The sequence below is a fragment of the Carettochelys insculpta genome, chromosome 4 (assembly GCF_033958435.1).
Source record: "Carettochelys insculpta isolate YL-2023 chromosome 4, ASM3395843v1, whole genome shotgun sequence".
Classification (NCBI taxonomy): Eukaryota; Metazoa; Chordata; order Testudines; family Carettochelyidae; genus Carettochelys; species Carettochelys insculpta.
In genome coordinates this window covers 60,741,046-60,768,575 of record NC_134140.1, presented here as the reverse complement: position 1 = coordinate 60,768,575, position 27,530 = coordinate 60,741,046, and the positions used below count along the sequence as shown (strand labels likewise).

The 27,530-nt window shown below is 39.9% G+C and overlaps 1 protein-coding gene across 10 annotated transcripts in view; it reads left to right on the top strand.

Moving 5' to 3' along the window:
- The window catches only part of TENM3 (teneurin transmembrane protein 3), a 676,880-nt gene that overhangs the window by 314,248 nt on the left and 335,102 nt on the right, over window positions 1-27,530 (top strand). The window contains exon 1 of one of the 10 annotated variants that reach the window (XM_074992981.1): window positions 14,975-14,995. The exons of the other annotated variants lie outside the window; for them this stretch is intronic. The gene's annotated coding sequence lies outside the window, so the exon portion shown is untranslated. Of the gene's footprint in view, window positions 1-14,974; window positions 14,996-27,530 lie in introns of those variants that run through there. 10 annotated transcript variants of the gene reach the window in all.

Here is a 27,530-nt window from a genome sequence, read left to right as displayed (position 1 = left end):
GAGAGGTAATATGTAGTGTTTCATCTACATGAGCAACAAAATGTACAGTTTTCTCATCTATCAATTATCATCAATTCACATATCCAAATATTGACTCTTCTAATTGAAATTTAAATGTATAAACCATGAATCAGTTTAAACAAATTACTGTAGCCTGTATGAAAGTAAATGTGCATTCAGATAAACCTGATTTATTAGATTAAGATGATTGAATATTGAAATTAATATTTTAATACTTTTGTCGTGTGGATGTGTATTCACATGCAGAATGTGTATAATCCATTCATTGGTTTTATAGAAATAAAATTCTTCAGGAAATGTCAGATCAGCCTATCATAACAATGGTGAGATTTTGCATTTGGATATCTGATTTAGCTGAAAGATGTGTAAATGTTCCCATTTGGCTACAAATCTGAGGAGACTGAGATCTCACGCAATTCCTTTCCAAAGTCAATTATAACTGATGCCTGCTAAATTGGTTCAAGTTCTGCCTGTGTCAGACAGGTGGCCAAGGGAGTATGTTGGATTTTAGCAAACCACATGCCTTTTGGAGATTTACTTTCACAGTGTTTAAAGAGAATGAAGGTAGGGATTAAAAAACCCATTTAATTGGTTAGCCAGTTAAACCCATTGTTTAAGCAGTTAATCGATTTAAGCGGGGGTAGCTGGAGAGGCTGCTGGAGTGCCAACCGGGCGGAGCAGCCTCAGTCCCTGGTATGGTGTGGACAGGAGCATTCCAGCACAGTTGGAGCAACCCATCTCCTCAGCAGGTGGGCTTCCCCTCCCCCTGTCCAGCTGTTTCCCACCACCACAGTCATTGCAGACAGGGACAGATTAGGCTGGAGCAACCCACACCCGAGGTAGCCCCAACCTTCTGCCTGTGGTGAGCAGAGGGGAGGAGTCTGTTCTAGACCCTTCTGGTTAACTGTAATCTGTAAGCTTCATCCATTTAGCATGAGACTTTTGGGTTAACCATAGACATCCGTAAATGAAGGATATAGAGGTGTAAAAGTCTAGATTTTGCGGAATGACAGAGTATTGACACACACTGGTCTGGGGAGGGATCTTGGAAACTGAAGAGCTGCAGTTGGGCCAAGATAAGAGCCGCCTGGGCAGGTGCAGAAAGTTACAGATCCTCTGTGTGCTGAAGGGTGGGTGGGCCAGAATAGCTGAGCAAGGGCTGGGGCTGCTTCCAGGACCCACATAGCCTGGTCAAGTAGAGGGTCTATGCACCATACAAATGCCTGCCCCTCCCCACTCCAACCACTCTTACCTGGGCCAGGCATCAGCTTCCTGCCTGGGTAGGGGCTCAAGGGAAGAGGAAGGACAGGAAGTTGGGATTGAGAGGAAGAATTATGGGCTAGGCCATCCACTTGCAAAAGTAGGAGGGTCTATGGCATCTTGTGCCCCCCCCCCATCATTTGGGCTCCCCCATCCTTCTGTTCTAGCCAGTATTGTGTTAAATAATCTTGTGTGTGGTGAGTACGTGCACCAAGTGCACTCTGCTTCCCCACAGCTCCTGCCACTGCAGGGAGTGCAAAGTGAGGGGCATCCACTGCTGCTGCTGCCCCATGCCAAGCCATCCTGGTAGTCTCTGAAGCCTCGTTCCCTGCTATGGAAGTGGGGAAGGGAGGGCACGGTAGTGGGAAGGGGCGGGCCTTATGGGATGGGCACAGACAGCCCTCCTCCCTCAGCCTGTTGGTACTTCTGGTCTGAATTGCAAAATTGTTCCTGCCAGGGGTAGCCTGCAGGTCAAGAGTTTGAGACCCCTGCTGTAACTCCTACTGCCATGCCTAGGGCATTAAAACAAAAGATTAAGTACTCTAACAAATCTGTGATAAAAACAACATGATACTTTTGAGTTGACAATGAATCAAAAGACTGTTTGAGCCAACAAAAAGACCCTCTAATCTTCACCTTTTTAGAGGAAAATGTGCATACAAACTTGGCTCTAGAATATCAAGTTTCAGCCAGATGTGAATTAAAACTACTAATTTATGAATGCGTGAAAAACAGAGTTTATAATGGAAATGACAACTTCAGTGTAGTACTGCCAGGAGCTGTTATAACTTAATACTGAAAATGCTATAAAAATCAGAGACTAGGCACATTTAGGCTTTCATGCTGCAGAAAGAGATTATGCCAATGGGGAGCGTGTTTGTTTTTATAGACGAATTCTGTGTGATAAGTCACAACTCTACAGCAGTAGCACGTTTTTACATGCCTATTACAGTAATTTATTTTTAAAGCAATATTGCATATAAATTTTTTTTTTTCTGAAACAGCATTAAAAGATTTCAAAAATGTTTGTGTAGCTTTGTCAGTGACAGTTACAAGCTGAAGTGCCATCTCCTGAAGTGGGCTGTGTGATATACCCGTACAACCTCATGTTTGTACTTCATAAATTTACTGCTACATTTGTGCTTGCACCTCCACAGTTCAATAATTCTTTAAAACAAATTGGAACAGATATTTATTGATTATGGTGATGCATTAATTACATGTAGCATTTACGCTGGTCAGCTTTAAGTACTTTTCCTATTTATTTTGTTAAAGGTTTTGGAATGACAAAACAGCCATCTAGTGTGAGAGCTCTAGGTGTTGAGCAAGGGCTTCCTCTACTGTCTTTTGTCCACTGTAATTCATTGTTAAACATTCAAACACAATCCTTTTCTCTCAGAAGACACTTCAAAAATGATTTTGAAAGTCATTTTTTGGAAGCAAGATGAAGGGAATATTTTAAATCTTTCCATTCGTATTGATAAAAATGGAATTTTTACATTACTTTATCATAATATGTGGTTATTAAAACATTGTTAAAGCCATTAAGCAATAGTCTAGACAGGAAAAAGCACAGACAATAATTTTAATGGAGGACAAAAAGGTACCCCTGGATTAACATAACAAATCACAGATAGGTGTGCATTACAGCAGTGAAGACATTAAAACAAGAGTCCTTCCTGTGTGTAATAAAATCTTGACTAATTTAGCCATATGGCCCTTACAAATTCAAATACACAAATATGCTTGAGGATGAGGAGGTGAAACACAACTATAACCTTGTTCCTTGTCCACTTTCCCATAAATAAAAAACAAACTGTCACTGAATTTCAATACCTTTCCATATCTGATTATGAAGTTTACATCTTTGACCTCTAAGGCTACATCTATACTACAGTGCTCTGTTGATAGAAGTTAAACAGATCACGACCAATCACGCAAGTGGATCACTCTGTCGATCCACTCTGTTAACAGCAGCCAGGCTGCTCAACAGAACGGCCAACTGGAAGCACAGCAGACAGGTCTGCCTGGTAACTTGAAGCCCTGTCTGTTGGCAGAAGGCCCCCTGGAGCATCCACATGGCTTTTTTTGTCAACAGATTGTCGAGAAAGGCGTTCTGCTTCATGGGGAAGAGGCAGAAGGCTGTTGACAAAAGTGCTGAGTTCTGTTGAACAGATGTATTTTGAGTGTGGACGCTCCACAAGTTTTGTCAACAAAACTCTCTAGTGTAGATGTAGCTTCAGAGAAAATACCCACTGCTAGTATGAATGGGAGAGTGATCGCTTTCTTTATTCCTAACCTTGCTGTTGTCCATTTGGCAAAGTAATTAATATAGAACTCTGTAGATTTCACAGATATGCTGAATGTTCCCCTTCCACTAAATGTAGGAAAATTATCTTATGGATAACACCAAACTTTCTGGAAGGAGTGACACAAAACTTTGATTAGCCAGAAGGTTTTATTGAGTTCAACTAAAATGGAAAATTCAATGCACAATTTTTCTTCTTGTTTTAATCTTGTAAAATGAAATGCAGGATCCAGGCTCTTAAATAAAACATAATTATAGTTCTAAAATTGTTGAAGAATGTACAAGTTAAAGGTTTCCAATGTAAACATGTATTAGAATAATGGGGCATTTGTCAAAATGCAAAATGATGCCATTTTCATGATATTCTAAACAGATATTTCCAAATTTGGCACTTCATGTTATAATCAAGAAACATATTGTTAACTATGATGTAAAATAACTAGAGTGACTTGATTTACAAATGAAAATTAGGACACGTTTTCTGAGAGGTTAAAATCTCATGTGGTTTTCAAGGATATGTGGATGGTGGGAATAAATGGGAGGATGCCTGCTCCCTTTCCTCAGCCAAGCAACCTACTGCTTCCTGTCCCTCATGCTTTTTTTCCCTCTCTCATTCCATGCCATCCTTTGTACACTCTGTAAGTATCATCTGTTTTTTCCAAAAAGTTCCATCTTCTTTAAAAGGATAGCATTATACTACACTTTTTTTTTTAAAGTCTGTCATGTTTCAAAAAGGAAAAGGGGAAGAATGAGAAGCAAAAAGTTGAGACACTCAGGCTATGTCTACACTAGCCCCTTCCTTGTGGAAGGGGCATGGTAATGAGTGAGATGGGAAGATGCTAATGAGGTGCTGCCGTGGATATGTGGCAACTCATTAGCATAATGGCAGCCATGCGTGATTTGAAAGTGCTGGTTTTGAATTGCATGCCACCTGTGTAGATGGGGGCCTTTTGAAAGGACCCCTCAGACTTCAAAACCCCCTTCTTCCTATTTGGTTTTAGGAAGCAGGGTCTTTCAAAGTCCAGGGGTCCTTTTAAAAGGCCACCGTCTACACAGGCAGCACGCGATTTAAAAGCGGTGCTTTCGCATCTCACGTGGCTGCCGTTATTCTAATGAGGCGCTGTATATTCATGGCAGCACCTCATTAGCATCTTTCTCAACTCGCTCACTACTATGCCCCTTGTGAAAGGCAGGGCCTAGTGTAGACGTAGCGTCAGGGATCACAGTTTGTTGCAGATGGAAAAGACCTGCGAAGTTGTTTGTTCCTTTTCCATGCCAGTACAGTTTGTCCCCTCTGACACATTCACTCGTGTTTTTCCTACTGGAGTTCTAAGTGGCTGACGCCATAGGGCTTTCCCTTTGAGAGACCATTCCACAATCTAATATTATCCCATGCATTTGAACTTTTCCTATTTTCATCCTATTACTGTACTTATATCTCTTTGTACTAAGCCACATTCATCTTCCTCCTTGGTGATTAAACATTTGAAAAGTTTTATAAGCTGTTGTCATATCTCATTTCCTCTTACTTCACCTCACTTAGTCATCTCTTGGACGACCTATGCATGTTTATCTTTTTAATCCACCTTGTATGTTTCAGTTTGCCAATATCCTTCCAGTAATCAAGTCCCTAGAATTCAACGTGATATTCTACAGGCAATCCTGATAGAGTAATTTGGAAAGGGACTGTTACCTGTCTGGTCTGTGATGTATTTTCTTTGTGTTTTTAGTCCAAAGTTTTATTAGGCTTTTTTTTAAAAAAAAAAAAAAAAAGAGAGCTCACATTCACAAACTAATGTCCAATTTGTTTTACGGTTGTCTTACTTCTCTTTCAGCATCACTCATTTCTGAGTGTCTTCAGCTCAGATTACTTTTCTCTACATATACCAGCTTGGTCTATTCCAAACTGTTAGCCCATGTTTCTAGACTAATTTTGGTATGATGTGTTACCCTTTACTGGTGTTTATAAATCTTCCCTTATAGTATTGCCTACAGATTTAGTAAGTGCTGTTTGTTGGGCTAGCCTCTGAGACCTTATCCATTTAGGACTATGTCGGGTGGCTTCAGAGAATTTTTCTGATTAGTAATCTTTGAATGACTTATTTGATTCCTGAAAACTCAACTCTACTGGGAACCCCTCGTACAATCAAACTACACCGGAGTTAGGTTTAGGCTTAGAGCAAGGGTTGGAAACCTGCGACTCCTGGGTCAGGGGAGAAAGCAGCTCTGCATGCTGCAGGGAAACACTCCTTTCAGACATTGCCCCCATCTCTCTAAATGGCCAAAAATCACAATTAATGGGAGTCAGAGGGGGTGGTCAAGGCCTGCATGGAGCGCTTCCTTGCAGCATACAGAGCCATGTGAAGATAGCCTGGGCCCCCCTGCCTCTGGGAGCTGTGCCAGGTGAGCACCCCCATTCCCTGCCTCTTCCCACACTCTGCCTCTCTCCTAGACCCCTCACCTCCACCCTTAACCCTCTTCTGCACAATTCTTCCTGCTCAGCCCCCAACCCCTGCACCCTTTTTCATGCTCATGCTCCACCCCAAGCCTGTCCTGCACCCTATATCAAACCCATACCCAGCATGTCTACCTCCAGCCTGTTCCTCAGCAGGTCTCACCCACATGTTGAACCCCTTATTTCTGGGCACCCCCCAGGGCCACACAAAATCTGCTAGCCCCGGGTCCCCAGAAGAATTAATCTGGTCCTGGAGGAAGACTTGAACCTCAGGAACCTGCCTCGTCTCCTTCCCCCTGCTGTAAACCTGGAGCATGAAGGGAGTCTTTTTTCCCCAGTTTTTCATTTGGGAGCTAGGTCAGTGTGGAGTCTTTTGCAGGGATGGGGGGTTGTTTTGTGTTTTGCTTCTTATTTGCATGTAGCCCCCAAATAATCTTCTTCTAAGGGGCAGTGGTCCCCAACCCAAACAAGGTTCGCTGCCTCGGCTTGAAGAGTTGGTATGAGTCATACCACACATCCAAAGTTATTCATGAACTCCTTCCATGATAGGCATTTACATATCACATTACATTCATTGTACGTTGCGTTACATGTTTTGGGGTTGGCTTGTTTACTTCGTAGGAGCCAGTGCTGTACAGTATGCTCCCTGCACTGTTAATGTTTGAATTTATACCTCATCTTTACTCTTATGACTTTTTTTGTCCATTGTTGTTTTATCCATTGTAAATGGCTCCCTGGGTGTTGCCCTCCCCACCTTAATTTAGCTCCTACAGACGTTATGCTTCCAGCCTGCTGATGCATTCGTGTCCCTACTCTTGTTATTTTAAGCTCACCCATGTTCAATTATTGATTTCAAGCCAGGTCCACAAAGTTACTTTCTCTTTTAGCTTATGCAACCTAGAAGGGGTTATTATATGTTGGGTGCATAACTGGTTGGATAACCATTCCCAGAGAGTAGTTATTAATGGTTCACAGTCATGCTGGAAGGCCATAATGAGTGAGGTTCCACAGGGATCAGTTTGTGGTTCAGTTACGTATCTAAATTGTAGATATTAATGCCATAGAGGGTATGTCTATAAAGTTTGCAGATGATACCAAGATGAGAAGGGTTACAAGTACTCTGGAGGATAGGATTATAATTCAAAAATAATAGGATAAATTTGAAGAAATGGTCGGAAGTAAATAGGATGAAATTCAATAAGGACAAATGCTAAGTACTCCACTTAGGAAGGAATAATCAGTTCCATGCATACAAAATGTGAAATGAGTGTTTAGGAAAGAGTATCTCAGAAAGAGATCTAGAGGTCATGATGGTCCACAAGCTAAATATGAGTCAACAGTGTGGCAGTGCTGCAAAAGAAGCAATGGGATGTATTAGGAGTGTTGTAAGCAGGACACGAAGTAATTTTTCAGGTCTCAACTGGAGTATTGTGTACAGTTCTAGGCACAGCATTTCAGGAAAGATGCATGTGCAAATTGAAGAAGGTCCAGGGAAGAGCAACATAAATGACTGAAGGTCTAGAAAACATGACCTATGAGGGAAGATTGAACGAATTAAGCTGGGTTAGCTGGGAAAAGAGAAGACTGAGAGGAGACATAATAGCTTTCAAATATCTAAAAAGTTGTTGCAAGGAGGGGTAGAAAAATCGTTCTACTTAACCTCTGAGGATAGGAAAAGAAACAAGAATTGCTGCAAGGGAGGTTTAGGTTGGACGTTAGGAAAAAATTTCTTTACTCTTAGGCCACTTAAGAATTGGAATAAATTTCCAGTGGAATCTCGGTAGTTGGAGATTAAGAGCAGGTTAGAGAAAACAGCTGTCAGGGTTGATTTAGATAGTGCTTGGTCCTGCCACGAGTGCAGGCAAGTGGATTTGATGGTCTTGCCAGGTTCCTTCTAGTAGTCTATGATCAAATGAGGATGTTGATTAAGATCTCTAACACAAATTCCTCCAGTACCTCGTTGAAAACATCTTTCTAATTTTATATTTTCCATTTATTTAAGCCAATTTTAAGATTCCAGTACTTGGAAACCTTTCTTTTAAGCCAGTTTCTAAACTGTACCATGTAGCTGATTTGAATTGTGTTTCAAGTAAGATTAGGTAGTACCGAGCATCTAATACTTTGCAAAAAGGCATGCTCAGGCTTTTTTAAAGCACGTGAGTCAAGATTTGCATGGCTAATTCACACACATGGGTGTGGAAAATTGGTACTTCATTTTCCAATGTGAAGCCAACGTGTGGTCACCCACTGCTCAAGGTATTTTAGCCAATCTTCAAGTTTAAATTTCACCGTAAGTATATATACTTTTCAGACAGCTGGCAGTTACCTGTAGGGCAATATTTAACGTTCGTGTCAGTGGACGATTTAAAGAAATGTAGCTTGAATTTTTGGCAACAAATTATTAAAAGCTCTGCTTTCTGACAGAAGCCCTTTAAATGGCCTATTCTTCTACTTTAATTTTAAAATTGTAATTAAAATATTTGTGCCAGCTTTTCTGTTCCCCTGTTAATATTTATAGCAGCGTTTCATCCGGGAGACATGGACTTATTGATTATACAGGGGAAACAGTGAAACTAACTACAAATAAAGTATTGCCAACTTCGCAAAGTAAACAAACTGAAAACAAGATTAAAACATTGTTTCCCACCAACATGTTTCAGCAGTATTCATTGTAGCGATCACTTGTATCTGTGCCACTAGGTTAACAAACTTGGACAAATATCTGAAGCTCAAATTGTGAGTGGCGGAAGGCCAGGGCAGGACAGTCACAGCTGGCTGGTAGCAAGTGTGGGGAGCAGCAGTGGCCAGGGAGCCTGGTCCCAGAAGCAGCTGTGAAAGAGTGAGAAAGTGGCCAGGGCTGGGAAGCTGACAGCCCAGGCTGGAGAGCTGTGGCCTATTGCTGGGGCTGGGCAGGAAGCCACGGCCCAGGGAAGCTACAGCTGGGGAGTGGGTGGCTGGTGCTGGTGGTTGGGAAGCCATGACCAGGTCCAAGAAATGGCAGCTGTTGGTGCAGCTGGGGAGCCTGCAGGAGTGTGGTGGGGGAGGGTGTCAGGAAGCCATAGCTGACAGCTGGTAGGGGAGCCCAGGAGCAGGGCCCAAAGGCCAGCAGGGGGGCATTGACCTCATCTTGTCCTGCAAAATCCCTGGTCTGGGGCTGCTCAGGTGCTGAGGGTGCCAAACCAGAGAGGTTCAACCTGTATTTTATATGTATCATATCATGCATATTTATTAATTTAAAACAATCTTGGGGTAGCCACGTTAGTCTGTATCTTTGCAAAACAAAGTAAACAGTCCTGCTGCATCTTAAAGACTAATAATTTTATTTATTAGGTAACCAGCTACCAACACTCACCTACATGTTTCTAGCTTCCATCCTGCACACACAACACAATCCATCGCTTACGGTCAAGCCCTGACGTACAATTGCATCTGCTCTGGTCCTACCAAGAGAGACTGAAAACTACAAGATCTGTACTAAACATTCATAAACTGGAACTACCCACCAGGAGAAGTAAGAAGCAAAGAAGACGTGCCCTCCCCCCTCCCAACTCAAACTACTGAAACACATCATTAAAGATCTACAACCTATCCTAAATCATGATGCCATAATCCCAAAGGCTTTAGGTGACAGGCTTGTTCTCTCCTATAGACAATTTCCCAATCTTGTGAGGATTCTCACTCACAACCACAGGCTATACTACAATAATGCTAATCCTGGAACTTTTACTTTCAACAAGCCCTGTTGCCAACGTTGTCCACATATCTATTCTGGAGATACCATCACTGGACCTAATCACATTGATTACAGAATCACGGGCGCACACTGTTCCTCACTGACATCACATATGTCATCATGTGCTAACATTGCCCACGTGCTTTGTATATTGGAGAGACTTCAAACTCTCTTAGACAAAGAATTAATATAGGGCAAACTGCAAACAGCCAAAGAATGAATGCACACAGAGCAGACATCAAAAACCTTCAAATACGCAAACCTGTCAGCCAGCACTTCAATGGAGTGGGTCATTCTGTTAAAGACCTGAGAGTCTGTGTTCTGCAGAAAAGAGGCTTTAACAACCATCTATAGAGAGAATGCTCAGAACTAACATTCATATTCAAATTTGACACATTAACACATGGTTTAAACAGGGACAGCAATTACCTGACCCATTATAAGGACTCTTTTACATGCTTCGATGTTTGACCTCTTAACTTCCGCACCCCACACTCACTCTGCTCTGCTCTTTTGATTTGCCAACATTGATAACAATTTTTGGACCTCTGTGCTTTATGCACTGAGTCTGTTCTGGTAAGGCTATAGATCTGAAGAAGTGGTTCTGTCCCATGGAAGCTCATCACCTAATAAATTACTTTGTTAGTCTTAAAAATGCTACATGACTGCTGTTTTATTTTGTAACATCACATCATGATAAATTCCAGAGGCAAAACGCTCCTTAGCAGTCCTGATCCCTTGTTTGAGAACTGCTCTTGAGCTTGCTGGCATCCATTACTGATCTGTATGTCTCAGCTAAATGTCATAAGAGTAGAGATGAGAGGCTTGGGCTGCAGCCATGTACAAGTGAGTTGCTGTTCTGGTTGACTATTCCAACACTCGGGAGAAGAGGTATCATGGCTGATGACTTAATAAGAGCTGTGTGTCATTTTAGTTTTGCCATCAGCAGATGATTTTCAGTGACTGGTGACTGTTACATTTGGCTTTGTGTTGTTTTCCCGCAGCCTCACAGTGCTGCTGTGTTCCCTGCCTCACCATTCCCATGCTACTGTTGAGCCTCGTAATCAATTTGGGAAATGCTGCCCCTAACACGTGCTTATAAAGCTTTAAAAGTGGTTCATTTGCAGTCTTGGTGAGTGGAGGGTATCAAATTTTAGCTCTGGAACTTGTCCTGCTATGTAGAATTTCCAATATTAAGCAGAAAATCTACAAGTTGAATATTGTGTCAAATATCAGATGCATATTAAATGTTACTTGAAAATGAAATTTGCATTTTTAAAGGAGAGCTATAAACTATGAAATATTTTTCAATTTATAGTTTTCCGCTTGAAGGTGCTCTCACATTACCTGTTAGTATCTTTCAAGAGATACCATGGAATTGTCGGTTAATTGTGAGAACAGCACCATTAGCATCATAATCATCTCACTTCTGCTTTTCTCTTTCTTCCTTCACAAAATCAGTAGCTGTGGCTCAAGTTGCAGGAACCTGAAAGAAATGTAGTTATCAAGAAATCATCATAGATTGTTGGAGCATAGCTGAGCCAGGTCACAGTTGTACAATAATTTTATTATAATTAGCTTTTTTGCTTCAGAACTTAAGCAGGAGTGAGAAATAACTGAATACAGTAAACTTGAAATGCGATATTTCGAGTTGCACTTAACTCGCATTAGTAATTGAGAGTAAGCCGTGCTAGTCTATAAACTATCAGAACAAAAAAGCCGTAAAGTAGCACTTCAAAGACTAAAAAAATAATTTATTAGGTGAGCTTTCGTGGGACAGACCCACTTCTTCTGACCATAGGCATACCAGAACAGACTCAATATTTAAGGGACAGAACCAAAAACAGGAATCAAGGTTGACAAATCAGAAAAAAAATTATCAAGGTGAGCAAATCAGAGAGTAGAGGGATCCGGGGGGGTGGTGTGTCAAGAATTAGATTAAGCCATGTATGCAAAAAAGTCCCTATAATGACCCAGAAAATTTGCATCCCAGTTCAAACCATGTGTTAATGTGTCAAATTTGAATATAAAAGAGAGTTCAGCAGCCTCTTTTTCTAGAGTAGTGTGAAAATTCCTCTTCAGTAAGACGCACTCTTAAGTCATTAACGGAGTGGCCCACTGCATTAAAATGCTGGCTGACTGGTTTGTGGATCAGGAGTATTTTTACGTCTGTTTTGTGCCCATTAACTCTTTGTCTAAGAGAGTTTGAAGTCTGTGCAATATACAAAACTTTGTGACTGCAGGAAGTTGGGGAAAGATGTCCACTACAGCCCATTCCCCTCATTTTATGGGGATGTTATCTCACTCTCTTTGAGTGACTGTAGTGCACAGTAACACTCGTAAATGTGCACATCATGGTTTCAGTGTCTGCGAGAGGCAATGACTCAGTACTGACTTGTACAGTATGTGCCACTAATTTATTTTTGGGAATTCAGAGCTCACGTGCCTTACTCTGAATTGAGCTTCAGTGTGCTTACTGTGCACATTTGTGTAACTACAGTGAAGAAAAAAATCACTACAATAGACTCTTAAACCTGAGCTGCTTTAGGGTCTTTCTCCACAGAAAAATAAAAAGCGTCTGTCTTGGTTTCACTGTCAGTTTGTACTCTGTGGTTTGCTGCTTCTGTGCTGTGGTAGCATATGAGTACGTCCCTGCCCAAGGAATGCACTGCTGTGAAATCTGTACTTTAGTGCTTTCTCTCCCCCAAGCCCTGGAGCTCACACTTTTGATTTATTTTCTCCATAAAACAACTTCCTGAGAAGCTGCTCAAGGGCAGCATTCAGGAAGGGCCTATTGGACTACCTAGCAAAAAGCGAGCTAATACACTGTTGCAAGATCAACTGAGTTCTGTTTTTCACAGTGCTGTATGTATATATGCTCAATCTCGTTTTCCAGTTCACAAACACCCTTCCAAAAGTAAAATGGCAGCCTGCATTTGGTTCATTATATAGTCTTATGGTAGGCCAATGCAGGATAAAGGCCATACAGTTGATAGCCCAGGGGCCAAAAGAACCACTTTGCAGCTGTAGCCTCATTCTGATGTCTCGTTTTTCCATTGTAAAGAATACCATTGTAGAAAAGCTCCTTGTACAAAATGATGATCATGTTCACACATGTACACAGTATTAAATAGATAATTATAGTAATGGCTTTGAAGATGTACTTTCTTTGACAGAGTCAAGGTTGAGGCCCAAAACCATGTAACTAAAAATACAATGTTCTACTTTAAAATCGCTACAAGATGAAGACCTCAACCCCATTAAATTCTATAGACAATCTAAAGTTGTATAACAAACCAATAACAAATTCAGTGCTAGGTATTTGGTGTTTTGGACAAATTAGTTTACCTTGTACCATCTCGTTTCTCCTATTGACTCAGTTCTTCTGAGTCTGCAGGGGATAGTGAAATTAGAACATTTTCTTGAGAACTGAGGTCTTGTCCATTTCAGTACCCTGTAAAGGGTAAGGAAATGAACATGTGGAATGTGTACACTTATGACTTGTTCATTTGCAGTGTCATGATTTATTTATTGACTTATTTCCCCCACAAATGGGCATTTGACAGTTACAGCATTTGTGTTGGATGTGGAGGGGAGTGAGTTGCTTGTGTTTTGTTTTGTTTTGTTTTGTCTATGTAAAATTGAAGGTGGGTGACGAGAGAGGAGAGGAGGATCATATATTGGACCTGTCAAACCTGACAGTTGTTTAAGGTCAGATTTGTATGAAAAACCAGTATCTATAAAAGCTCATTCTGTTTCTCATTATGTTGATTTACCATGGACTCTGTTAATTACTCTGAACCTTATCATTACAGTTTCTCCTTCAGCTGTATAGACTTGGTGGTAGGCAGCACATTTCCAAGCACTCAATACATGTATGAAAGAACTACTACTGTGAATGTTCTGAGAATATGGCTATGTCTAGATTGCTGAGAACTGTCCGCAAAAGATAGGCAAATTGCTCAATGCTTTTGTGCATCGTTTGCAGACAGTTCTGTTGGGAGAAGCTTTTCTTTCTTTTGGCCCATCCACATGGGGCCAAATGTTGGAATCCCCCCAACTCCCCCATGTTGAGACATTGTTCCTTCCACATGGAACGAGGCGTACAGGGATGTTGACAGAACGCCCCCGATTGGCAGATCTCTTCCAAGAGATCTGCAGTCTGGATGTGCGCTCTCTTGGCAAAAAGTCTTTCTACAGAATTTTTGTTGACAGTGTGTGCATCCAGACTGCAGATCTCTACCAAGAGAAGAGAAGTTTTGTCGTCAGAAGACTGCAGTCTAGACATAGCCTATATTATTGGTATGTGGAAAAATTATACTAAGCTGGTATGTGCATAATACCACCTAATTCTTTTGTCATACAGACAATTTTTACTACTTGGGATGAGGTTGGTTGGTTGGTTCTGTATTTTTGTTTGTTTGGGTTTTGGTTTTGGGGTTTTTTGTTTTTTTTTTTTCCAAATCTTGAATCTTTAAAAAGGTTACAGATGTCTGGCTCCTAAAATGTTATCTGCTTCAAAATAAAAGTATCCAGAGAAGTGTATGTCTTCAATTACCACCATCAGGTCACAAATTGACCTTTTAGTCTATTTATTTAATTTTGGAGAGATTTGATAAGTTGAGAACGAAGTGTTATTTTATTATTTTCTTCAACTTTTTTGTTTAACTATTATTTTATTGCTCATTTGTTTGTAGTGGCTCCTGAAAGAACATTACCGATCATTTTGCTTAGACCACAGAACTGATTAGACAGAAGGCATAAGTGCCAGTCCTGCTTCTGACCTAGGTCTTGTCCCAGCTTGATCTCTTTTTTTTTGTCACGTGTGAATTCTTACCAGACCTCTTTCCTAGGGATGCTGTGAGATCCTCCAGTTGAAGGTGCTGCATAAGCACTACATAGGAGAATGCCTATGTATATATTTAGCCTATGTGAAGCTACTGTCATCTGCTTTTTTGCTTGTTAGTGCACTATCCAGCCCCAGGGAGACACTGCAACTCAATAGGTGCACAGAGGCAGACATTGCTCAGTTTTAAGAGCAGTGTGTACCACACCTTCTTGTGTGAGGGCCCTAGTTTTACCATCCTGGAAGTTCTTCAGTACCAGCGACCAATCTGAGGCTACACAACAGCATAATTGCAACCCTGCAGCTATTCCACTGCAGTGCCCTGGAGTAGATCCTTCTGACATCTGCAACGGTGCATTTCCATTGCTAGAGGTAATATACTTCCCTGAGCAGGGGTATCTACATCTACAGAAGAATCAGTACAAATTTCCATAGGCCCAAAGATGTTGAGGAGGCAGATCCAAGATATACACTGTGTTGTGAAGTATTGGAGGTAAAAGTGCATTTGCGTGAGCTCTCGTCTCAGTATTCTGCTATGAAAGTTGTCTCTGTCATACTTGTCTTCTTTAGCAAATCTGTTTTATTTTACTTTCGGAGTAACGTCTCTTGCATAGTTGGCATCTTCAGCTTCCTGAATGTTGTGCAGCTTTGGAAGGTTATGAATACATTCTCATTGTAGGATTCATTGTAATTAAGAAATCTTTCTCTTATTCTACATCTGTAACACATCTCCATGCTCGCTTTCCTTACTGGTTTGTTCCAAATACTGTAGAGCTGTAGTGGTTTAGTGGTACTGTAAATTAAAATTCAGAAATGCAGAGTTCCAAATTACATAGACATTCTGCTCTGTAGACCTGTAAGATTTATTTTGGTTAAAGGCCTTGCTCAAGTATTCTGAAATCTTTTTGTGTTAATCATGATAAATGTTATGACTGGTTGAATTAGATCCGTTTTATAAATTGGGAGGGAAATAAATGTTTGAAGTGTTCTGGCATGAAATAAGCCCACTAAGAGAGAATGTGCATTAATTAAAATGAGGGTTCATTTCTGTAGGATGTTGACGTTACCTTGCTTTTAATCCAGTTAAGACTTCTTTGGTTATCTTGTATGAAGAGTGGAATGATGTATTTGTGTGATGAAAAAGTAAACTGATTAATTTCTTGAAGTACACCTTTGTTGATTTAGATTATTCTACTCATGGCATGCGTAACTATACAAGCAAAATCTTTTCTGCTTGCTTGCATGGGGTTTTTGTATGCAGTGAAAAGAGAATTTTGGTTAGAAGTTGATTGCATTTAAGAAACATTATTTTTTACTGTATTTTTCTTTTTAATACTGTTGTCCTAGAACAACAGCTCTTTTAATTTTATTTAACAGTTAACATAGCCTTAAAGGTCAAAACAATCAAACAATTGAAAATCATTGTTTCATAGTCTGTTGCTGTGGATATGAATGCATTATGTAATTAGCATACCAAAATCTTTGTATTTTTAAAAACCCTTTTAAAGTAGCTAGCTCTTGTTCACACACAGATTTTTTTTCTCTAATTGGTACATTAAAACATGTTAAGAGACTTGGGTTCGTGGATCTTTTTTGTTTGGTGCTGTGGGGTGGGGCCTTTTTTGTTTGTTTGGTATAGTTGGACACTTCTGTATTGAGTTAAATTTTCTGTGTTGAGGAAGCACTTTGCCTCTGTAAAATTATGACACTAGAATGGAGTAAATGAGAAACTCTAGTGACTGCTATACTGATGTATGGAAAGTTAATGTTTATATATATCTTCCCAGTGCCCATCAGTTTTCGAGCTCAATCAGATACGTTTGAATATCATCTGCTATAGCATCATAAGAAAACAAAAATCCTGATAGCAAAAGTGAAATGTTGATTCAAAGATTTGAATAAAAAGTTAGCTGTTTTGCATATTATTGCAAACATAAATATATTTGGGTTGTGGGGGACCCACAAGTTCGTTATATTTCAGAGTTATAAACATATTCACCTATGCCCCAGGAAAAAGCGTCTGACTTCGGGAATATGAATACATCATTACAGAATTTCAAAGTGTTTGTGTCTTAAGACAGTACAGCTTTGGATATCAAATGTGCAATTTTGAAGAAATGAGAAATACCATTTGTTTTTATTAAGTTGGGATTTGAATGTTTGAAGAAAGCATTGAGGGAGGCATTTCTTTTGAAATTGAGGTAATATTGCTTAACTTGCAAGTGCTGAAAATATTATTTTTGGAGTACTTTCATCCTTTATGACTAAATATAGGAGCCAGTGCCTGAAAGAAATATGTTTACTTTGTGAATCTACCGATAAACTGGTTTGAATGTTTTCATTTCTGTGGAGATTTTTTGGTAAGTGCATAATTAGAATTTAATGTTCTGCTCTCTGAATGAGATCATTTGCCTGTGATAGACATGCCAATATACTGTCTTAAGAGTATTAGTGGATTGAAAACTTTTGGAGATTCTATTAAATAAATCTACTGAAAATGTAAAGAAAGTCAGTGGGTGGAATCTCCAGTTAAAATAGGATGATAAACAAGATAAACTTAGATAAAAAAGATAAACAAGATAAACTTGATACACAGCTACCATTTTAGAAAATGGTCCAAACAACATTGTTGTTCCCAAAATTTGGGGATATTTTTAAAGTCTGTAAACCAAAGCTAAGATTTCACTTAATCAAAACAAATAACCACTCAAAAATCTGGAAATAGGCAGTTAAAATCAATCTGACCTTCGCTCTTCCCCTGGACTATTGAAAACCTTCCATCTTCTGTGTGTTCATCTATCTGCCCGTATTTTTAATTTGTCGTTTTTTATTAAGAAACTATTCTGATAAACTACTGCCATACTCTTGAATTTCTTCAGAGCTTGCCAAGCATGACCATCTTAAATAAGGAATAATCATCATACTTGTACAGGTTATATGTGAAGTGAAGTGAACATGGATTATAAAGCATTAGTTTATATAAACCTGTCACAGCCGTGCTAGCTCTGATTCTTTGTCACCAGAGTTTACTTTTGTCTTGCAAGTTCCACAGCGTAACTATGTTAGTTCAGGAAGTTTGTATCTGTATGGTGTGTCTCTTAGGGCCACTTCAAAAATTGGTTGCTTTGGTGGGGTCATTTGGAGACAAAAGGAAATTTTTTTTAACATGGAGGATTTTGTTTTTAAATTCAGAATGTGCCCAAATATGTCTTTGTTAGAGGATGACAGAAACCATAGAGAAAATGGAAATCTTGTATGTGAGTAAGTGAAATCTTGGGGTTTTTAACATATTATAGTGGCCTATTATTCTAAAAACTTAAGATTAGATAAAATGTGTTTTAAATTTTGGCTCATAGACTGAATCAACGTGGGGACATACGTTCTTGGTTAATAAGGTTACATTTCTTTCTGTTTCTTAAGGTGGCTTTACAGGGGCAGAATTAAAATGGCATGTTCCTAATTTCAGGTTTCTTTGCCTTTCTGTGTATGTCAGTGTATAATCTCTGTGTGTTTGTTTGTTTGTTTTCTTTGTTTTAGAATTTTGTGATTTCCCAGCATTTGTGTGGCCGTTGTTAGTTTTGCTTTTAAACCACAAGTAACTTCTTTAGGGTATTTTCTTTAAAAAATTAGAATTCATAGCTTCTGAGAGTAGACTTCACATGCACATTTTTAATGTACCAGCCTCAATATATTTTTTTTAAAGTTGTAGAATTATTTAGGGATATAGCTTTGAGAAAATATTACTGAACTAAATAAATAAATCCTGGCTATGAGATTACTAAATGGGAGCAGAATAAGCTGCAAATGTTTGATGGGTGTAAACAACAAAGAGGGAGGAATTATTTGGAGTGATACACAGAGGGATGGCTAATTAGTAATAAGGTGAAATCTAAAAAGTGAAAGTGTACATTGAAATTTGTAGAAAAAAATCTCTCTGAGATTGATGTGAAACACTTTCTCTAGGCATGTTACATAAGCCCCACTTCCTAATTTTTTTAAAAACAAAACTAGCATGGACATAACTGTGTAAAATGTAAGAAACAGTTGCCATGAGGTCTTTTCTCTCTCTAACTTCTGTGATTATTGTAGCTAACGAATGTAAGAAATACAAGATTTCTTGGCTCCCAGACTTATGCTCAGTTTGCCATACCACTTGTTTTCAAAGTGTGATCCATAGGCTAGATGGCCACATAGTGTTGGCTGTGCTCCATTTTCCTGCAGGTAAATTGCATTAAAGAAATTCATTCATTTCTTAATATTACTTTTCCACGAAGAGGTTATATGAATAACTAAAAGTAGAAAGGGTGTTGTGCACAGTCCTGAGTGGGAGAGGAGGTGATATGCAAAATGACCTTTCTGTTGTTATATGGTCTATACAATTATGAAAGTTTGAGAACCACAGAAATACTTTGCCAACTGCAGCATTTTTCATACACAAACTGGAACCGTGGAAATTTTACAACCTTTGCATTGCATAAAAATCTCCCATGTGTATTTTATAATATTTACATAGCCCCAGTACACACTTTGTAAAGCCCGACTCTTTTGGTGGGCCAAAAGCAGCACAGATAAAGGCCCTCCCTTGTTGCCTCAGCTGGGTGGAATTCCGAGCAAGCCTTTCTGTGTGGCTTACTAAGATTTGCTGGTTTGGATGCCCATAAACAAGACACCGTGTTATCTTTCTGAATAGTCTCTCCCCTGCCAACACTGTATTTCTGATAGCCCCACAGAGACATTTCCTGCTGCTGCTGTTAATATTAAAAATTAATATTTCAATAGTATCCAGAGTTTTTAGTTGTCATCAGAGCCTCTTTGTAAAGTGACTCCTGCTGATATAGTCTAATATGATTTTTGTTTTTTTTAATTTTGCTGAAAGTTTTGTCCTGTTTTGTTTTTTCAAATCTGTTTTGAATCATCTATCCTCTTCACAAAGATCAGAATCATTAGTCAGCCCATGGATTTGTCCTGTATCTAATACTGATGTTATATGAAGGCTTTTGTCAGTAACTTGCATCCTGAGGGTTTTTTATCCAGTTCCTTACTGTGTGCATGATTTTTAAAGCCTTAAGCATATGCTTAATTTTTAGTAAGTGAATAATCATATAGCAGTTCTCATCTGCTTGAAGTGAATTGCAGTCTATAGAAATTCCACATTCTTTTTACATGTTGGCTGATGTTTATTTCAGCCTGTCATGATTTTGTCATCTTTTCTGCTACGATCCTTGAAAGTTCAGAGCATGCAAACACTGATTTAAGATGTCCAATCACTGATGAAACTTGTGGTGTTTTCAAGAGTGCCTGCTTCTTGGAAGTTGCCAGAATCGTCCATTATAATCATGTCTTCCCAAGGAATAACAAAGAAAAGTTAACTTTGTCTTAGGAAACTATGGGTGGTTCGTGTTGTGTGACTGGTCATTTCTGCTTTGATGAGTACATCTTGTATTACTGCTCATAGTACTGCTTCATCCTTGGCTATTCAAACTCTGTCTGTACTGATGATTATACATCATAGGATGATTTTACCATGTTCACATATATTGTACAACTGGGTGTGATGCCTTGCTGGAGCATATTTTTTCTGTCAGAAGTAGTTGCTGTCTTCAGTCATGCTTATTCAGCTCCTTTAAGTATAGTTCAGTCAGGGATAGTAGCCAATTTTGTCTGTGAAAACCATTCTAAAAATCCTGAAGCTTTCTATAGCACTGTGCCTCGGCCTTTCATTATTGTTTTTCATACATTTTTTCCCCACAGCCGTCATAATTCACAGTGCATACCTATGAGAACATGTTCAGTCCATATCACTGTATAAAGAGTCCTTGTTTTTGAAATATAAATGGAAAGCCTGATCTCTTTCAGTGGGTCAAAAATTGCACCATTGATGCATTGCAACCATGAATTTTGAATCCTTGCACATTCTGTATTGTGCACTGACGTACTTATGTTAGTTGCTCAACATGCATGCTTGCTTGGATCATTCTTTGAAATAATTCTCTGAATTTTTTTTTTAATTTTCTGACTGCTACATGTTCACAATTGCTTGAATTTTCAGGTGTTTTCCTAGGTGTGATCAGTGTCTCTCCTGCGTGAGGTGATGTCATTGTGTTGGCTGTTGACATTTGGCCTTGTTGATTTGAATATTGTTGGAATTTCCAGCACTCTCCAGAGTTGTTCCTCATGCCCAGAAGCATGGTGGCCCAGTTATTATGTCATTGGTGTACACTTTTACGCTTCCAATTACTTCTAGTATCTGGGTCACTATGCAGTGAAATATTACGAGAGCTGAACATATCCCAAAAGAGACACTCAAGAAGCTCTGTTTGCCAACAGTGAAGTGAAAGTGCTGAGCTTGGAGTTCTGGGAGCCGGAGGGAACTACTGCTTCTATCCTGCCACAGCATCTATACTTACTAAACACTACAGCTCAGTAAACATTTGGCGGGGGGACAAGCTAAATGTTACTTTTTCATAATCCTTTATTGGTCCTCAGTGTGAAGTCTGAGGCTATGTCTACACTACAGAATTATTTCGAAATAACAGACTTTGCTGTATCTAAAATATGCACACGCTATTTCAAAATAAAATCAAAATAACAGGTGTATTATTTCGAAATTGGTAACCCTCAACACAAGAGGAGCAATGCCTATTTCAAAATTGCTATTTCAAGCTAAGCGCTATCAAAACATGGAATAGTGCTATTTTGAAATACATTTGAAAGGGGATGGTAGTGTAGATGTGACCTCTGTGTGTAGTTATTTTGAAATAAGATATTTCAAAATAGCTGTTATGAGAGACCCTATTTCAAAATAGGGCTGCAGTGTAGCCATAGCCTTAGAGACTATTGGCTCATTTGTCCTTCAAATGATCCCATCAGTTTCTGTATTTCACATCCTTTTCTGGTGTCTTTAAGTTTGTAGAACGTTTCAGATGGGATATATGAGACATCTGGTGTGCTGCCATATCTTCATACGGTGCGGGTACGGATTGTTCCTCCCCTGTTTGGCATCCTCTCCACCTGACCAGTCCCAAACTAGGGAATTTGCCAGACCAGGGGAGGTCAATGCTGGCTCCTCCACTGCCACTGACTGTGGGACTCCATTCTGGCAGCATCAGAGGGGCCAGCATTGACCAAATGGCGGGTCCACCAATTGGGGAGAGGAGAAAGGGAGAACAAAGGGTGCAGTTGCCTGGGGCCTGGTGTTTCAAAGGCAGCTGTGGTGGCTGGTGCTCCAGGCCCTTTTGAAGTGCTCCAGCAGTGATGCTCTGCTGCTCGGTGGGGGAGGGGCCCAGCACCTCAGTCCAAGTGGCTCTAAAGGCTGACTGCCCTTGGTCCTGCCCCTTCTGGGGGGGCACAGAGCTGGGCCTCCTTCCTACCCTGCCCTGGGGTCCAAGGTGACTGTTGGCCTCACTGCCGAGTGGGGACTGGGTGGGAATGCTTTGGGGAAAAAGCAGGATAGTTATGGAACCCCGCAGCTGGAGCCCAGGAGCTCAGGCCTGCAGGAGCGCCCTAAGTCCCACACCCATCTGGCTGTACTTCTGGCCCCTGCAGCCACCTTGTCTCTTCTCTCAGGCATCCCCTCTCCTCACTCCTTCCCCTGCCTCCCTGCACTTGATTGCCAGAAATTAGCTATTTGCTATACTCTGGAAGCTCTGGGAAGGCAGGTGAGGAGTTGCTGAGCTTCTCTTCTCTGTGAGTGCTCTAGCCTCAGAGTACCCACAAGGATGTCAGGTCACAGATGGTGCCAGCCTATGGAAGTCCGGACCATAGAGGTTGAACCTGTAGCATATTTCTCTCTTATTTAGGTTTGTTGCCTTGGTTATCGTTATGGTTTTCTTGATTTTTATGTCATAGGAATCATTGCTTAGGGTGGGTTGCTTATCTTTTTGTAGGACCTCAGGTTCTTATTTACAGCTTTCCCACCTCAGTGATTTTTGTCCTCTCCCAGGACAGGAATTTGTTCACTTCAGATTTTCACTAGTCACTTTTGACTTTTATTGTAGTATATTTACTTTGAACTGTTCTGCTTCAGTTTCTGTTGTTACATTCGCTTATGCTCCTAAGTCTGTACAAGCAGACGTTTTAGTCATATTTTTATCAGCCATTCATTTGAGTTTACAGCTTCTGTCATGATTGTGCTGATATTTAGCTCTGAAATTACACAACTTTACACATTTTCCTGCTTTGTCATAGAACTTATATTTGGTGTATGTTTGACCAGATCCTGGGCATGTCTGTACTCAGGACATTGTCACATTGCTGACATTATGGCAGAGGAAAACTTCAGCTGTAATTGAGTTTAAGAGGACTAGCTTTCTGTGTAAAGTTCTACCATTGTAGGTGCTGTACAAGCCACATGATTAACTAGATTGCCTTGGACTATAACATACCTCATGGGTGTGAGTGGTTCTGTTAATCGTCCAGAGTTGGGGCCATTTGACCAAGGAGTTTCTGAGATACAGACCCCCAGGAAAAACAGCTTTTCTTAAAAAATGAGAATTAGGCACTGGGAACCTTTTTTCTTTGCTTATAGGTAGAGATCAAACCCAGCCCTCAGATCATCATACCAGCCTTCCAACACTGGATAGTTACTGCAACAGTGTATGGAACCTACCCTCCCTTTGGGGAAAAATCAAAGTAGAAATGTGTTTTTCCCAAATCATTTTTTTTTACTCCAGTTAGCTGACCCTCTCTTTGCACATGCTCTTGTAAACATCTGCCTCTGCTTCTGCATTACAGGCTCTGCCCCTCCACCCCACCCCCAAGAAAAAAAACACAACACAAGCAAATGCTTGCTGGTAGAGGGAAGTTTGATCAGTGCTGAAATAGTGGGTGGGAAAAGGGGGAACAGGGCTGGGGGTCAGGTGATGGGGAGACAATTGGGACCCGAGGGAGTGAGGGGAAAGGCAGGAAAAATACAACCATTAGTCTCATTCTCTTATAACTAAATACACAGGAGAGGAGCACTGGGGAGGGGTATAGTCTTTCCCGATGGCCTAATGGGAAGACTACTGGATGAGGACTGTTTCTAGCTCTGCCACTGGCCTGCGTGGTGCCACTAGAGCACTCATTTCACCTCTGCCTTTTCACTGTCATGGACAGGCTCTGCCTGCATTTGCCCTGTCTTCAAACACTGAGTTTACTTCCCTGACAGAATACCTGATATGTAAAATTTAACAACCACTTCACATCCTTTTACAGCCCCTTCACACATAGCCACGCAGGATACCACCTAAACCTATACTAATTTCCTTATCTGCCATTAAAAACACAAGCTGCTTTAGTAACAAAGAGGGAGCCGTGCAAGTCTATACACTATCAAAACAAAAAGCAGTCAAGTAGCACTTTAAAGACTAGCAAAATGGTTTATTAGGTGAGCTTTCGTGGGACAGACCCACTTCTTCAGACCATAGTTCTGGTCTGGCTATGGTCTGAAGAAGTGGGTCTGTCCCACGAAAGCTCACCTAATAAACCATTTTGCTAGTCTTTAAAGCGCTACTTGACTGCTTCTTGTTTTGACAAGCTGCTTTAATGTGCCACCTCACTGCTGACAACACCCATGGCCAGAAGACCCTAAGGCCCTGACACTGATGCAACCTGCACAATTCTGTATTGCAGTGATGTTAGCAGGAGCCCTTAGTTACATATGCATCTCCTTTTTATCACAGATATTGGGGGTTCTCAGACCAAGATCTTCTCCTATTACAAGCACAGCTCTTCCTAGCTGTTCCACGTTACTCCTCCACCATTCAGTACAGTTACACTTGACACGCAGAGAATGTACCTGAAGTGAATGCTGAGTAATTCCCAGTGGGTAGGAATTGTAGAAAATCAAAAAGAAAAAGCAAAGTACACAAGGAACAGCAGAGTTAGGGACAATAACAAGTTTTAAATATATGTATATTAGAAAGAAAAAAATATCCTGACAGTGGTATTAGCCCATTACTAGAAGGAAATGGGAGACCTATCAATAATGCGAAAAGGCAGAAGTGTTCAATACATATCTATTCAGTATTCATGAGAAAACACATGATGAAGTCTTTATCATAAAATAAAACTCTTTCCCTTCCACTAATCTCTCTAGAGGGTGTTAAACAGAAGCTACTAAAGTTAACATTTTTAAACCAAGGCAAGATAACTTGAACGTAAGAGTTCTAAAAGAGTTGGGTGTGAAGTTTCCTGGACTCTTAGTACTGATTTTCACTAAGTATTGGAGCACTGGGGAAGTTTCAGAAGATGGGCAGAAAGCTAATGTTGAACCAATTATTTGAAAGGGTAAATAGGATGACCTGGTAATTGTGGGCCTTTCAGCCTGAGATTGATCCCAGGCAAGAAGAGTGTACTTGATTAGCCAAAGAACTGAAGGACAATAATTCAATTAATGCAGATCAACATGGGTCTATGGAAAATAGATCCTGTCTGACTAACTTAATATTTTTTATGATGATGTGAATTTGATAAAGGAACTAATGCTGACATAATTATAAAGCATTTCATTTGGAGCCATATATTGTTTTTGGTTTAAAAATCAATAGAACAATGTAAATTAACATGGCACACGTAAATGGATTTAAAGCTTGCTAATTGAGAGGTCTCAAAACATAGCTGAAATTTGGAAATCGTCACTGATAAATTTGCAGTGGCGTTTGGCACAGGTGGTTTTTGGTCCAGCGCTCTGACATTTTTTCACAGTAACTTGCTGTGGGAATATTGTGTCTAGTTCTGGTGCCCACAATTCAAGAAGATTGTTGATAAATTGCTGAGGGCTCAAAAAGAGCCACAGGAATTATTAAAGGATTAGAAAACATGCCTTATAGAAGTAGACTCAAGGAACTCAATCTATTTAACTTAACAGTGAGAAAGTAAGGGAGTGACGGGATTGCAAACAAACCAAACAAATATTTAATAGGCTCTTCAATCTAGCAAAGAAAAGCTAGAAGTTAAAGTTTGACAAATTCAGATTGGAAATTAGGCATACATTTTTAACCATGAGAATAGCTGACTCTTGTGACAGTTTACGTAGGATTATGTAGAATTCCCCATTATGGACATTTTAAAAGTCAGTCTAGGATGATGTTCTAAAATATATGATCGTGGGATTATTTTGGAGGAAGTTGTATGGCCTGTGCTATGTAGGAGATCAGGCTTGGTGAGTACAGTGGTTCCTTTTGGCCTCAGAGTCTATGAAGATGATCTGGGCATTGACTCCAACTTCTGTATTTCCTGGCTTTCAGAAGCTTGAGTTCTGCTGAATTCAGTGTTCTCTAATGGGAACAGCTATCACCTGGCAACTTTACTTCTCTGTTAGCAGTTTTTTTGTAATTGAATTGATGATTGTCTGGCACTGTTGTTTTTTTTCCTTGTGCCTTTTTATTTTCTCTAAAATTATATTTTATTCTTTTGAGTGCAGTTCTGTGCTGTTTAAAATAACATATGGATCGGTTCGGCTTGGACAAAATTACAAGTCAATGGTCGTAAGCCAAATCAGTCATATGGGAAGTTCCTTTCAGTGAAAGCTCTGTAGAAACTAGAATCTTATTGGGCCAACTTCTGGTGATGAAAGAGACAAGCTTTAAAGCTAACCCAGAATTCCTCCATATAAATTTTGTAAAAAATTAACCAGATATAAACATTAAAGAAAATGTGATGCTTTAAATGTCTGTGTAGGTTTCTTTCATGTAGGTAAGAAATGAAAAGCTTTGTAGTCTTTGGCTTTGTTTACACCACAGTTGTATAAAACTTCCTAATGTTGCTGTGACTGACTCAGCTCTGATGGTGATGATGGCAACATCAAGAGTACTGTTGTAGACCATTCCCCAGCGACCAGTGGAATTTTAACTACCTTATCACCTAGACCTGCTCAGGTCTTAGGAGCAAAGTTCTTACAGTCCCAGCTGCTGTTCCTGTTCCAGCATTGCTCCTGCTGGTGGGAAGTTTTAGCAAGAATATTCTAGTGTAGAAGAAACAGTCTTTTAAGGCTCTGGTTAGCTGCAGGCAGTGCTAATTATTTGCTAACATTTCTTGGTAGCACAGCAGGTAGTATTCCACAGTGATGTAGTTCAAATTCACAATTTGCTTCCTGCTCAAATGTGAGAAAAGTGTTAGTGAAAAAGAGTTGTAAAACTCATTTGAAGGTGTTTGAGAGGAGCTGCTATCACGAGGAAGCTGCTGTCAAGAGGAAGCTGCAGTTTATTTTATAATCTTGTTTCTTTTTTAAAGCACATTTTATCAACAAGTTGTACATTAGCTCCACGTAATATTTAAAGTTATATCTTTGTAGTTTATGGGCAACTTATTGTTTGGTGTCCCCCCCACACCCATTTTTCCTTTTGTTCTCTTTTCATATTTCAAAATGTGGTTTCTGTGAAATAATAATAAAGGACTGTTTTGACAAATCTCCATAGGTACCCTAACTTTAAAGCCCTAAAAGAATGGAAGTTTCTATGCAATTCAGTGAATTTCTGCTCTGATGATGATTCTTAACAACAAAAGCATGATTTCAATAGCTCAAATCTCAGCTGCCATATTTTAAGATAAGTAGTTAAAATATTTTACAGGGACTCGTGCATGGAAGTACTCAGTTATACTTTTTGGTTTTCAAGTGCAAGCAAGTTCAGGGAATATCTGTTCTAATACCAAAAACCCTATTGATCTGCTTGATGACTAGCCCCAGGGTGGTATTTATTCGCTTTCAAAATTGATCTCTTCTCTCCTTTCTTTAGGCGATAAAGATGTGGAGCTTGAGTTTTGCCAGAATGAACAACTGGGTTTTCACAGAAACCAACCTCTAAATGTTTTAATATTTTTGTGTTTTATTTTAGGTATGGTCATTATGAAAATGGTATTTTTAAAGCACATTCTACTTCTATCTCAAGGTGTGCATAATCGTGCAGTTATGATAACAATGAAAGAG